Source organism: Schistocerca gregaria, chromosome 3 (assembly GCF_023897955.1).
Source record: "Schistocerca gregaria isolate iqSchGreg1 chromosome 3, iqSchGreg1.2, whole genome shotgun sequence".
In the NCBI taxonomy this organism is placed as follows: Eukaryota; Metazoa; Arthropoda; class Insecta; order Orthoptera; family Acrididae; genus Schistocerca; species Schistocerca gregaria.
Window position 1 is genome coordinate 363,740,425 of NC_064922.1, and position 15,577 is coordinate 363,756,001.

At 43.0% G+C, this 15,577-nt stretch overlaps 1 protein-coding gene and 1 non-coding gene across 3 annotated transcripts in view; one reads left to right on the plus strand and one right to left on the minus strand.

Annotated features, from left to right (window-relative positions):
• Positions 1–15,577, minus strand: part of LOC126353841 (uncharacterized) — a 290,461-nt gene that overhangs the window by 78,356 nt on the left and 196,528 nt on the right. The window lies entirely within an intron of this gene.
• Trnar-gcg (transfer RNA arginine (anticodon GCG)) lies at positions 5,002–5,077 on the plus strand. Its single transcript has one exon. It is a non-coding gene; the product is annotated as a tRNA-Arg (tRNA).

Here is a 15,577-nt window from a genome sequence, read left to right on the forward strand (position 1 = left end):
TATTCGTCCACGAGACTCAAGAGGGCCATAGACACGGGTTCACAGGTACATGCCGTGTTTCGTGACTTCCGCAAGGCGTTCGATACAGTTCCCCACAGTCGTTTAATGAACAAAGTAAGAGCATATGGACTATCTGACCAATTGAGTGATTGGATTGAGGAGTTCCTAGATAACAGAACGCAGCATGTCATTCTCAATGGAGAGAAGTCTTACGAAGTAAGAGTGATTTCAGGTGTGCCGCAGGGGAGTGTCATAGGACCGTCGCTATTCACAATATACATAAATGACCTGTTGGATGACATCGAAAGTTCACTGAGGCTTTTTGCAGATGATGCTGTGGTGTATCGAGAGGTTGTAACAATGGAAAATTGTACTGAAATGCAGGAGGATCTGCAGCGAATTGACGCATGGTGCACGGAATGGCAATTGAATCTCAATGTAGACAAGTGTAATGTGCTGCGAATACATAGAAAGATAGATCCCTTATCATTTAGCTACAAAATAGCAGGTCAGCAACTGTAAGCAGTTAATTCCATAAATTATCTGGGAGTACGCATTAGGAGTGATTTAAAATGGAATGATCATATAAAGTTGATCGTCGGTAAAGCAGATGCCAGACTGAGATTCATTGGAAGAATCCTAAGGAAATGCAATCCGAAAACAAAGGAAGTAGGTTACAGTACGCTTGTTCGCCCACTGCTTGACTACTATTCAGCAGTGTGGGATCAGTACCAGATAGGGTTGATAGAAGAGGTAGAGAAGATCCAACGGAGAGTAGCGCGCTTCATTACAGGATCATTTAGTAATCGCGAAAGCGTTACGGAGATGATAGATAAACTCCAGTGGAAGACTCTGCAGGAGAGACGCTCAGTAGCTCGGTACGGGCTTTTGTTAAAGTTTCGAGAACATACCTTCACCGAAGAGTCAAGCAGTATATTGCTCCCTCCTACGTACATCTCGAGAAGAGACCATGAGGATTAAATCAGAGAGATTAGAGACCACACAGAAGCATACTGACAATCCTTCTTTCCACGAACAATACGAGACTGGAATAGAAGGGAGAACCGATAGAGGTACTCAGGGTACCCTCCGCCACACACCGTCAGGTGGCTTGCGGAGTATGGATGTAGATGTAGATGTAGATGTCACTGGTTACAGTACTTAGCATTCTATTTGCACTTCACTATATTTCCATATCTTGTCACATGCCACACTTAAATTCCTTGAATGGTCAGGACTCTCTTAACGTTTACTTCTTCAATTTATATTTCCATTCTACTGGCTGTAATTTACCTAAAGTTCGTTTTGTAGGCGTTTTGAAATACATTATGTGATCAAAAGTATTTGGACATCCACTGCCAGATACTCCATATCAGCGACCTCAGTAATCATTAAACTGCGTGAGAGAGCAGAATACATCTAGCAAGGTGACGCAGTGGTTATCGCACTGGACTCGCATTCAGGAGGACGACAGTTCAATCCCGCGTCCGGCCATCCTGATTTAGGTTTTCCCTGATTTCCCTAAATCGCTCCAGGCAGATGCCGGGATCGTTCCTTTGAAAGGGCATGACCGACTTCCTTCCCCATCCTTCCCTACTCTGATGAGACCGATGAACTCGTTGTCTGGCCTCCTCTCCCAAACAACCCAACCCAAACAACCAGAGCAGAATGAGGGGGCTCCGCGGAACTTACGGACTTTGAATGTGGTCAGATGTTTGGGTGTGACTTGTATCATACGTCTGTACGCGAGATTTCCACATTCCTAAACATCCCTAGGTCCACTGTTTCCGATGTGATAGTGAAGTGTAAACGTGAAGGGACACGTACAGTACAAAAGTGTACAGGCCGACCTCGTCTGTTGACTGACAGAGACTACCGACAGTTGAAGAGGGGCGTAATGTGCAATAGGGAGACGTCTATTCAGACCATCACACAGGAATTCCAAACTGCATCAGGATCCACTGCAAGTACTATGACAATGACAGGAGGTGAGAAAACTTGGATTTTATGGCCGAGCGGCTGCTCACAAGTCACACATTGCGCCGGTAAATGCCAAACGATGCCTCGGTTGGTGTAAGAAGCGTAAACATTGAGCGAATGAACAGTGGAAAAACGTAGTGTGACGAATCACGGTACACAATGTGGCGAACCGTTAGGCGGTAGGGTTATGATGTAGTCGTGTTTTCCTTGGAGGGGGCTTGCACTCCTTGTTGTTTTGGTTGACACTATCACAGCACAGGCCTACATGGATGTTTTAAGCACTTTATTGCTTCCTGCTGTTGAAGAGCAATCCAGGGATGGCGATTGCATCTTTCAACACAACGGAGCACCTGTTCGTAATGCACAGCCTGTGGTGGATTGGTTACACGACAAGAACATCTCTGTAATGGACTGACCTGCACAGAGTCCTGACCTGAATCCTATAGAGCATCTTTGGGATGTTTTGGAACGCCGACTTCGTGCCTGGCCTCACCAACCAAAATCGTTATATCTTTTCAGTGCAGCACTCCGTGAAGAATCGGCTGCCATTCCCCAACATTCCAGTACCTATCTGAACGTATGGCTGCGAGAGTGGAAGCTGTCATGATGACTTTGGGTGGGCCAAAATCATATTGAATTCCAGCATTACCAGTGGAGGGGGTGTACAGATACTTTTGATCCCATAGTGTAGGTGTTATGATAAAATGCTGGGGGAGGAATGATTAATAAAAGACGTAGTCTTATTATTCCTACATGTTAGTGATGATTCCACATATATTGTAGATCGATATAGTTTTGTATCCAGATGTTTGTTACTGCACAGGCCAATTCATCATACTATGTAGACGAAGTATAGTACTTGTTCCAAAATCTCGTGAATTCTGTTGAGACTGACTCTTTGCTCCAGAAAGCGATCCCTTCCATCGTAGTTTTCAATACATGAATATCATATTGTTTATATGGATGAAAAATGGATCAGAAACATTTTTCTAGCAGTTTCCATACATGATCCTTATAAAGAAATGTGTTTAAAACTCTTTTGAGATTTTGATCATGTTATGTATACATTGTTTCAAATTTTTGTTGTCATTTAATAAAAATTAAATAGGTGATGTTGGTCTTCTTTGTCACACTTTCTCATTCACTACAATACTTTTGATCTATGTTTTACCTGTTGTTGTTATAATATATTTGACTTTTCGACTGGGACAATTTTTACCTTGAAACATCTTGGCAAACTAAAACACAGTTTTAATCTGCAAGAAAGTTGCATATCAGCGCACACTCCGCTGCAGATTGAAAATCTCATTCTGGAATTTTTACCTTATTTGGCAACTTTCCTGAAGTGAAGCTCACAACTGATTCAGATAACCATGAAACGTTTTTTTCCGATACTGCTAGTGGTGTCCTGGCAAAAAGGCAAAAAATCAAACTTGTATCTTCTAGCAGCAGCCATTAACTGTATAAATGAAGAAGTTCTTTCAGATATATCTTCAACAAAAACATATATTATTTTCTATCGAACATTATGAGTGTTGCAGGGTAGGTCGTGCGGAGCAATAATTGTCAAGAAAAAAATTCGGTATGTTGCGCCACTTCCAAGTCAATTACCATTGCTATATTGTGTGTGTGTGTGTGTGTGTGTGAGTGTGTGTGTGGTCTGACAGAACAGAGAACACACACACACACACACACACACACACACACACACACACAAAACCCGAGTTAAGCAGGAGATCGGGGTTCGAGGCCCATTCCAGCACAAATTTTAGACTTTCAGAATATTATTTCGATGCAAGATTGCGGCTGGTATCAGTCTTTCCTTCAAAATTTAATTAGAATTAAAGTTAGCCACTCAGCCTGCTGCGCATGGAAATTCAAGCGGCCCGCCAAAGATGGTGTTGCCAAACGTGTTCATTTCCAGAATGAGATTTTCACTCTGCAGCGGAGTGTGTGCTGATATGATACTTCCTGGCACATGAAACTGTGTGCCGGACCGAGACCTGAAATCGGGACCTTTGCCTTTCGTGGGTTTTGACGTACATTTTCGGAACGTGGCAGAATACCTTAAAATTGACTGGTGCTGTAATTAGCATAAATCGCGCAGTGGTTGCGAGCATTCAGCAGTGAAAAGACGACCATACCAAAAAACTTGCAAGGTAGTCACAGTTGTATTGACCTGTTACAGAAATTCATTACCGTGTTGTCCTAAAGAAGTAGCCTTTCCTCATTTTTTCACTATTGTTGAACATACCAATCCTAGTGTGTGTCATTTCCCTTTCAAGTTCTGTGAATACCAATGTTTCTCATTAAATATCTTTATTATGGGCAGGTTCCGTATCACATTCCACTAAAAGCTCTTTCTTGCAGTGGTCCGTAAATGTAAAAACGCTATGCTCATTGGGAACTGACGTCAGTTTGCACTCTTGCGTCCAAGATGGGAGGCCTCGGATTAACACATTTTAACATTCAATGCTTTGAGATATTAGTATCAATTTTACTTGTCCAGTCGATCATATTTCGACAAAACAAGTAGGATTACTCTACCGAAGACGACACAAGAAGATAAATGCGAAAAATATTGGACGAACAGGCTAATATTTTTATGCCTATAAATTTGTGACTGGAATAATGTGCAGAAGAATAAAAATAAAATTAAGAGACAATGGATTAAAGTCAATACGTATTTGGAAAAGATGAATCCGCAAAGAAGAAACGGCTCGTAGTAATAGAAGGTTTACAAAGCGAAATATACTAGAATACTGTTATGTCTTGTTAATGGATTCTTTCATCGTTTCTTTGTTGAATAATTTCATATTTAAGGATGAAATGCAAACAAATTATACTTTGAAACTTCCTGGCAGATTAAAACTGTGTGCTCGACCGAGACTAGAACTCGGGACCTTTGCCTTTCGCGGGCAAGTGCTCTACCAACTGAACTACCGAAGAGCTTCTGCAAAGTTTGGAAGGTAGGAGACGGATACTGGCAGAAGTAAAGCTGTGAGCACCGGATGTGAGTCGTGCTTCGGTAGCTCAGTTGGTAGAGCACTTGCCCGCGAAATGCAAAAGGTCCCGAGTTCGAGTCTCGGTCGGGCACACAGTTTTAATCTGCCAGGAAGTTTCATATCAGCGCACACTCCGCTGCAGAGTGAAAATCTCATTCTGGAAACATCCCCCAGGCTGTAGCTAAGCCATGTCTCCGCAGTATCCTTTCTTTCAGGAGTGCTAGTTCTGCAAGGTTCGCAGAAGAGCTTCTGTAAAGTTTGTAAGGTAGGAGACGGATACTGGCAGAAGTAAAGCTGTGAGTACCGGATGTGAGTCGTGCTTCGGTAGCTCAGTTGGTGGAGCACTTGCCCGCGAAAGGCAAAGGTCCCGAGTTCGAGTCTCGGTCGGGCACACAGTTTTAATCTGCCAGGAAGTTTCATATCAGCGCACACTCCGCTGCAGAGTGAAAATCTCATTCTGGAAATTATACTTTATTCCGCTACTGTCATTAATTTATTATTTCCATTGGAACGGAAGTAGAGTAATAAATCGACCTATGGGCTTTACACCAAGACAGACCTGAATAAAGAAGCTTTTTAGCACGTCTTCGTATCTCAAAGATGGAAAGAAGAAACAAAAGGAAGGCTCAAGGGAACCTACTTCTACATACTCGGCAGGCCAACGTATGGTGTGTGGCGGAGGGTACTATGTCCCACGACTAGCCATTTCCTTTTCTCACTCGAAATTGGTGCGGGGGGGGGGGGGGGGGGGAAACGACTGTCTATATGCGCCCACACGAGCCCTAATTTCTCGTATCTTGTATTCGCCGTCCTTACTTTGGCGGCAGACGAATCGTTCTGGAGTCAGCTGCAAATACACTACTGGCCATTAAAATTGCTACACCAAGAAGAAATGCAGATGATAAACGGGTATTCATTGGACAAATATATTATACTAGAACTGACATGTGATTGCATTTTCACGCAATTTGGGTGCATGGATCCTGAGAAATCAGTACCCAGAACAACCACGGTGGTCGTAACAATGGCCTTTATACGCCTGGGCATTGAGTCAAACAGAGCTTGGATGGCGTGTACAGGTACAGCTGCCCATGCAGCTTGAACACGATACCACAGTTCATCAAGAGTAGTGACTGGCGTATTGTGAGGAGCCAGTTGCTCGGCCACCATTGACCAGACGTTTTCAGTTGGTGAGAGATCTGGAGAATGTGGTGGTCAGGGCAGCAGTCGAACATTTTCTGTATCCAGAAAGCCCCAACAGGACCTGCAACATGCATTTGTGCATTGTCCTGCTGAAATATAGGGTTTCGCAGCGATCGAATGAAGGGCAGAGCCACGGATCGTAACACATCTGAAATGTAAAGTCCACTGTTCTAAGTGTCGTCAATGCGAACAAGAGGTGACCGAGACGTTAACCAATGGGATCCCATAGCACCACGCCGGGTGATACGCCAGTATGGCTATGACGAATACACGCTTCCAATGTGCGTTTACCGCGATGTCGCCAAACACGGATGCGACCATTATGATGCTGTAAACAGAAACTGGATTCATCCGAAAAAATGACGTTTTACCATTCGTGTAGCCAGGTTCGTTGTTGAGTACACCATAGCCGGCGTTCCTGTCTGTGATGCAGCGTCAAGGGTAACCGCAGCCATGGTCTCTGAGCTGATAGTCCATACTGCTGCAAACGTCGTCGAACTGTTCGTGCAGATGGTGGTTGTCTTGCAAACGTCCCCAACTGTTGACTCAGGGATCGAGACGTGGCTGCACGACCCGTTATAGCATATGCGGATAAGATGCCTGTCATCTCCACTGCTAGTGATACGAGGCCGTTGGGATACAGAACGGCGTACCGTATTACCCTCCTGAACCCATCGATTCCATATTCTGCTAACAGTCATTGGATCTCGACCAACGCGAGCAGCAATGTCGCGATACGATAAACCGCGATCGCTATAGGGTACAATCCGACCTTTATCAAAGTCGGAAACGTGATGGAACGCATTTCTCCTCCCTACACGAGCCATCATAACAACGTTTCACTATGCAACGCCGGTCAACTGCTGTTTGTGTATGAGAAATCGGTTAGAAATTTTCCTCATGTCAGCACGTTGTAGGTGTCGCCACCGGCGCCAACCTTGTGTAAATGCTTTGAAAAGCTAATCATTTGCATATCACAGCATCTTCTTCCTGTCGGTTAAATTTCGCGTCTGTAGCACGTCATCTTCGTGGTGCGGCAATTTTAATGGCCAGTAGTGTATATATATATATTTTCGCGCAGTGTATCGCGAAAAGAACGTCGTCTTCCCTGCATGGATTCCCATTTGAGTTCACGAAGAAAATCCGTTAATACTCACGTGTTGATCGAACCTATCGATAAAAAATCTAGCAGCATGCTCCTGAATTGCTTCGATGTCTTCCTTTGATTCAAAATTATGGGGAACCCAAACATTCGAGCAAGACAGATGCATAGGTCACACTAGTATTCCACACGTCATCTCCATTGCAGATGAGCTGCACTTCCCTAAAACTCTCCTAGTAAACCAAAACCGACCTTCCACTTCCCTTACTGCCGTCCTTACATTGTCGTTCGACTCAGATCGCTTTGCAACGTTACGTCTAGCAGTGCAATCGACGTTAATGTGTCAAGCAGCGCTCTACAATACAGGATTGTTTTTCCTACTCATCTGCATTATTTTTCTACAGTTAGAACAAACCAGCATTTGCCACACCAAATGTAAATTATGTATCCTTTTACAGTCACTGAACGACGACACTTTCCCATGTTCCACAGCGTCATCACCAAACAGTGGAAGATTGCTGACCACCCTATCCGACAGCTCATTTACGTATACCGAGAACAATATCAGTCCTATCACACTTCCCTGGGGCACTCCTGACGATACCCTTTTCTCTGATGAACACTCGCTTTCGGGGACAACATACTGGTTTCTAGTACTTAAGAAGGCTTGGAGTCACTAAGATGTCTCGAAACCTACTCCGTTAATAGTCTGCAGTGGGATACGGCATCAAATGTTTTCCGGAAGTCTAGGAATACGGACTGTGCCTGTTGCCCTTCATGAACGCGCTGTTCCGACGCAAAAACACGATTATTTAAAAAAGAAAAAAATAAACGTATCAAGAAAATTAATTCGCATATCGAGTTAAAACTTGACGTAGGCTGTTCAGCAACACGCATAGAAAAGAAGATATTACACGCAAATGAAAATTAAAACATGTGAACCACATAAGAGAAAATGTCGCAATTACAAGAAGAATGTAGTTGTGAAATGTAATATAGTTTTGAGAAGGATGGAACAAGACATTAAACGGATTTTAGCATAATGTTTTTATTATTAACACTTTATGAAGTCATAATGGCGGCAGCTGAGAAAAAGAGATAGGTATGCTGTGACCCCTATAAACCATTAATTTAATCGTTGGAAATTGATGACCACATACATGGTCTTGTTGCTCGTACAAGTACGCACGAGATATGTAGTTAATGACACTGCCTGACAAAAAATGAGGCATCCGGAGTACCTGTCGCATGTGTCTGTAACTTCCTATACTTACGCACCAGCACTGGGTATGTACGAGGGTAATCCAAAAAGTAAGGTCTCCTATTTTTTTTATAAGTACATAAACCTGTTTATTTCTACAATGGTTTATATCAGTTTACAGCTTGAACATTTAGCTATTTTTCGACATAATCACCATTTCTGTCGATGCATTTTTGTACGCACTGTGGCAGTTTTTGTATGCCCATGTCATACTAGCTCGCCGCCATGCTGTTCAGAAAGTGATGAACCTCTTCTTTCACCTCGTCGTCGGCGCTGAATCGCTTTCCGGCCAAATGTTCTTTTAACCTAGGGAACAAGTGATAGTCACTGGGCGCCAAGTCAGGACTATAGGGTAGGTGGGTGATTATGTTCCACTGGAAATGTAGCAGGAGAGCAACGGTTTGCCAAGTGATGTGTGGGCGAGCGTTGTCATGAAGAATGTGTACGCCCTTGCTCAACATTCCTCTTCTCCGGTTCTGAATTGCCCGTTTGAGTTTCTTCAGAGTCTCAAAGCAGCTGTCAGCGTTAATTGTGGTCCCAGCGATTCATCTCCGACGACGAGGTGAAAGAAGAGGTTCATAACTTTCTGAACAGCATGGCGGCGAATTGGTATGACATGGGCATACAAAAACTGCTACAGCGTCTACAAAAAATCATCGACAGAGATGGTGATTATGTCAAAAAATAGCTAAATGTTCAAGCTGTAGACTGATACAAACCATTGTAGAAATAAACAGGTTTATGTACTTATAAAAAAATACGAGACCTTACTTTTGGGATTACCCTCGTAGTTGATAACAGAGTTGCAGTTCTCTGTGACAGGTTGAACGGCCACCAGACTGCATAAACTTTGTTCGTATGGAGCGTTGTTACTAGACTTAGTAGAATATTTAAGGGGCGTGAACAGCGCCAGATGCTAAGTGTCCAATGAGAAGGACACGGACATGCTACGTACATGTGCGAGACTGCGTTATCAACACATGATAGGTTCTGGAAGGGACATCATTGTGGGCTATCATTTGGCGAGCTGGTTGAATCGTGCAATATGCAGATTTGTGGGACATTCAGAACCGACAGTGGCCCCGACGTTGGACAACGTGGGAACGTGTGCGCAGTATACTCGTCGTCAAAGTTCCGCTCGACCACCCTGAAGCCGTCGGCACACGGACCATGCTGCCGAACGTCAACGTTGAGCGTGCTGAGATCAACGTGCTGCTGAACGCTCACGAACGATGCGACATGTGCATACGGTACGTGGGCCCCAACGTGGTAAACGCGATCTCGACGCACTCCAGCAGCAGTCGTGGGATGTTTCTATTCGTAAATCACACTGTTTACTCAACGAGCGCGCGTAATGTTCCCGCGTTAGCTCTATTAAGACGCACGTTTCCTCCATTGTCCATATCCTAGTCACGTTGTTCTATATGTAATATACACAAAAACTTCAATATCAATGTACATGTTTTAAGACAAAAAGGAAAGTACCATGTCCAACCGATAAGGACACAGATTTATAAAAGTTCCATTACAAACAGTGCGACACAAATTTGCAATAGTTATCTTTCCCACATTTCCCACATTTTGATAAAACCCTGAGTCATTCTTACTTGATCACTGTTCCTACCCGATAGCAGAATCTTTACAAGACGCGAATTACGAAACTGAAAAGAAAAAGGAACAAAATATCTTTATACACGTAGCGCAAGCTGTCCTGTAGATTAAGCCAAGCGAACAAATTCGCTTCTCAAAAAAAGGTGAACTTATATTTACGTAACATCGTATATGTAGTATATACTTAAATTAAACTAATAATGAAGCATCAAACCTATTAAATACGCGAAAGTTAGGAAAAAAATTTAAACTTCCCGAGACACGAACCATCTCTTTACCACCCATCTGGTCGTGGATCGTTGACGCTATTCACTACACTAAATTGACAATAGATGAGCTATCGCGAATCCTAACATGTTATCGCGTGCTAAATGCTTTAATCGTAGCTATGTTACTACCTGAAATTTATAACAAATTGTACGAAGAACAATGGTTTTTGGCGGATCCTCAGTGTGTCGCTACCTTCAAATGACATAGTCTCATAATACACAAGTTACAATAATTCTTTTGCCACGAATATGACGTCTCTCATTATTTTATTGCAACGAATCACACACTTAACAACGGGTTTTCAAATTATCCTCAATTTGCTGGTGCTCAGAAACGGCATATATACCTATAGGCTTGAACTGAATGCCAATATTCTGTGCTGAAGGGAGTTGACGTACGTCTGATGTTGGTGGCCTTGTGCCATCTGATTGGTCAACGCTCAGACGCACGCTCAGACGCACGCTCAGAATATCTGACATGCAAGATATTGCTCATTGTGTTCTATACCCGATATGGCTTCCCATACCATCAAACCAAGAGCTGACATGTATGGATGGGAAAACTGAGTGATTTTCGGTTCGAATTTTTGAAACAGCCTCCATGTTCAGCAGCCTTGGTACCCACGGAAGTTCACCAATACTCGTATGTATTGAATACTGCTACTGAAAAAAGTTTGGGACCGCGGTGAAACAGTTTGGAAGACCGATTTCAGTATTTCGTCCTTCTCTGTGTCACTGAGTGACTGAATGATTTTAATTCGCTTTTTGATTCTGCAGAAAGGTTTCTTACAAGCTACCCCTCGAGTGCGAAGTCACAAGTTCAATCTTCAATAAGGGTCACTTGAAAGTGTTGTGTTCACAATTATGGCAGGAAATATATTAGCTGCTAATGACTCGCCATATGCATCAGGAGAGTGACAGAAAAATAGTGTGCCGGCTGGAGTGGCCGTGCGGTTCTAGGCGCTACATTCTGGAGCCGAGCGACCACTACGGTCGCAGGTTCGAATCCTGCCTCGGGCATGGGTGTGTGTGACGTCCTTAGGTTAGTTAGGTTTAATTAGTTCTAAGTTCTTGGCGACTGATGCTCTCAGAATTTAAGTCGCATAGTGCTCAGAGCCATTTGAACCAGCCAAGAAAATTACTGTGCGGGAGGTGAAGAAATCAACTTTCTATGGGATGTGTAGTTACACTTCACAAAAATAGTCATGGTCGGCATTCAAGAAATGTTCAAAACAAACCATGAACACCGAGTGAAAAATGGCGCGCCACAGTGATCATAAAGGTTCGCACCAGCAAGATCGAAGGTGATTTCCTTGGCAGTTACAAACCGTGCTGGACGTTCAGCTAGGTGTCCACTCTTAAAGAATGCATGTAGAATCGTACTGGTGTTCAAATGGTTCAAATGGCTCTGAGCTCTATGGGACTTAACATCTGTGGTCATCAGTCCCCTAGAACTTAGAACTACTTAAACCTAACAAACCTAAGGACATCACACACATCCATGCCTGAGGCAGGATTCGAACCTGCTACAGTAGTGGTCGCGCGGTTCCAGACTGTAGCGCCTAGAAACGCTCGGCCACCACGGCCGGCATACTGGTGTAACGGGGGTGATGAGAACTGATGGAATGGCATGGAATGCAACCGAATGCAAAACAGTCTGTCGTGAAGCTTATCGTGAAATTGGCTATCCGTTAAGGAGTAGCTGCAGATAATGTGACAACACTTTCATAGGCTCGGAGTAAATAACCTACAGACACTGAATTTCTTCAGTAGTCCCAGGTGGTATGAACTGCAATGTCACACACTTTTCAGGAGAGATAGTTTACTCTGAAGCAATATGATTTTTGTATGCAGACGAAGAATCAAGGAAAAACAAGTTCTTTGGTCCAGCTATTGGCCAAAAGCAGTGCTCATACCACAGTTGTAGTTCTCTTAGCCCATTTTCCCACTCTTGCTTGCTTCGACGTAAATCTTTCCCACTGTTCTAGCTAGATCACGCACACGAGAAAGAATCTTAGGGGGCAAAGCAATTCCACTTCTCACACCGCAATAAATAACTTTCTAATCAATTTACCATTCAGCTTAACAGTCGGCTTGATTGTATACGAATGCGTTAAGGCACTGATGTTAGCTGATCTTGATACAACTCTCTTGATACCTTTAGTTTCCATGGTTCCTCTTCAAATCCTGTTTGGTCGGAGTTGAAAACAAATTCCTTACTGAAAGATGGAATATGTTTTTTTACCTCATCTACAAGTTTTCTGGCCGTTAGTGCAGTTCCCTGTGCACCTGCATGTGGGCGCTTTCTTTGAAGTTTCGATATCTTTTTTCTTCCTACTCTGTAGCTCTGTTTGAAGTTACGCAGCCCTCCACGGCTTCCATTGAAGTCACTGTAATCTATGTCGCGCGCAATTTTATGTGCATAATGTAGTAGTTTATTATCACGCACATCCTGTAAATTGTATCGAGCATCCTCGAAGCACTCAAACACCTGATTTTGTAACAAGTGCGCTTTGTCCTCCCTCGAATACCCGTAGTTTTTCTTAAGCACTGCAGAGTCATATTGCTGCGGACTTATTCGAAATTTGTTCATAATTGTTCTTTATCATGCTGCAGATGATCTTCCATGTATGTAATTATGTTTCGTACCCGCTCCTTGGACAACGATTGTCCTTTAGAATGTTTCACTGGAGACTGGATTTGCTCTTCCCTGCTCGACGAGGACGATGAAGTACACGGCTCGATATCTGCTTCAATATCACCTTTGTTAAGCAAGTGTCGTCATCATTTTTGGCTCAAAAACGGGCTGTTCGAGCTACGTGTGGTGCAAGTTCGAAAACCTCTTGTCGACCCCTATTCAATAGTCTGGGAATTTTGACATTGCCCTCACAGTATATATTTTCTTTAATTTCGTTTGTTGTTAGCAATATTAGCTTATTCCCAAGAGTTAGCAGCTTTCACTCAGTTAATACTAGGCAGAAATCAAATCTGCATGTGGAATGCACTTCCTTGACTCTTTTGCAGAAAGGAGTGCAGTATTCTGCTGCATCCATTTTCAATAAGCTACCACAAGAACTCAAAAATCTTAGTAGTAGCCCAAACACTTTTAAGTCTAAACTAAAGAGTTTCCTCATGGCTCACTCCTATTCTGTCGATGAGCTCCTGGAAGAGCTAAAAAATTAAGCAAATTCCTGTGTTACATTCTTGATTTTTCTTTATTTAAACTAACGACTTGTCGCCTGAATATGTTTCTTATATTTCATTTTATCTGTTTGTACAATCTACAACTGAATATGTTTCTTATATTTCATTTTATCTGTTTCTACAATCGTGTTATAATTTCATGTATTGACTCGTTCCATGACCATGGAGACTTCTCCTTAATGTGGTCCCACGGAACAATAAATAAATAAATATATAAATAAATCATTGCATTTCTCATGTACATTGTCCGCACAGTCGAACGTATGACACCACATTCCACTGAGTCGTCTTGCACAAGCGCTAAAATTTCATCTGCCACTTCTTTCTCTATCAGCGATATTCCTTGGGTTGTTTGCACTGTTTGCGATGTTTATCGTTGCCATTGCTCTGCTATGTATCAACATCACTAGCACTGTAGCACTGTTGTGAGTTACTCGTCGACTAAGCAGTGTAACTACGATCCGTCGCCTATTGCTCCACTTCCACTCCGTGTTGCCACTAGCAGCCAATATTGTGGTTGCATGGCATACAATATGTCGGACATCGAATGCTGCAAAGATCATTGCCCTTTTGCGACCTCGCACTGAAGGGTTTTCTTATTAGGATATTTAGTCAAAGCGATTTCCAATCTTTTTGCCTCAGGTTCGTTGAAAGATTCTCTCATTGCTCACCTGACACTCAGTTTCTTTTCATTCAGCTTTAGTTTTCCAGGTAGGTTTTGACGTCGTTTAAATCTGTGACGAAGCTGTCTTTGCTTTCGTAGCAACTTTCTAACAGTGTGGGTTTTTCCCATCCCTTAAAACCTTGTTCGGAAATACTTGTCTAACGAGTGCTGGACGATGCTTTCGAATTTTATCTATTTGTGCTCTACATCTTCGTCCTTAGAAATGCGTATTTGACGACCACTTCACAGAAACCCTGCAATTTTTATCTTGTCAGTCTTCCTAAAATCATTATGAACAGCCGCAGTTGTTGATGGTACCACAGTCTTATGACCACTCATTGCATCCTCTACGTTAACTGATCGAAAATTTCTTGTCTGTTTGTTGCTTGGAGGTCTAAGACTTTACCTTCACGAGTTGGTTCTCTATTTGCTCTACGTAATTTTCGGACAAGATACTTAGAAGAATGTCACACTATTCCGTGTTTGCGGAATAAGTTTTGGTCCTTTTGGAGCGTCCTTCCACTATAGCTCCTGCGCAGGCGATCAGTGAAACTACCCAATTATCATGTCTGACTCATCTTTGGTTCTTAATTTGATCCTGATTATATCACTTCCAGATTCAATCATAACCTAACTAGAAATCATCGAATTCCTTACTGTAATAAAAAAGCCGCCTCCATTGGCGTCCAATCTTTCCTTTCGATGTATATTCCTATACGTATTTAAGGTTTTGTTACTAACAACTTCCAGTTTCAACCGACTTTCTGTTCCTAACACTATCTGGAGATTATTACCTTTAATAAGCGATACTAATTCACGGACCAAATCATGGATGCTTCAGTAGTTTAGCATTTCTATTTGCGATGTACGAAGACGAAAGCGTTCTCTGAGAATAACGTGCGATGCTGTCTGCTTTCACCAAATAAGACAACCGCGGCGCCGGAAGAAACCGTGGATGGCCTCAGATCGGATCACTTCTATATCTCCCGCTTCACAGTACGCAGTCCGCCTCGATAGCTCAGTGGTCAGCGTGACGGATTGCCGTCCTATAGAGCCCGGGTTCAATTCCCGGCTGGGTTGGGATTTTCTCCGCTTAGCTATCGGGACGGACTGCGTGCTGTGAAGCGGGAGATATAGAATTGATCCGATCTGAGGCCATCCACGGTTTCTTCCAGCGCATGGATGTATATACAGGATGGATAACGTAAGTCTTTTCAAATTAGCGTTGTTGAAGAAAAGGTTCCGCTCAGGGACTGGGTGCTGTGTTGTCCTCATCAT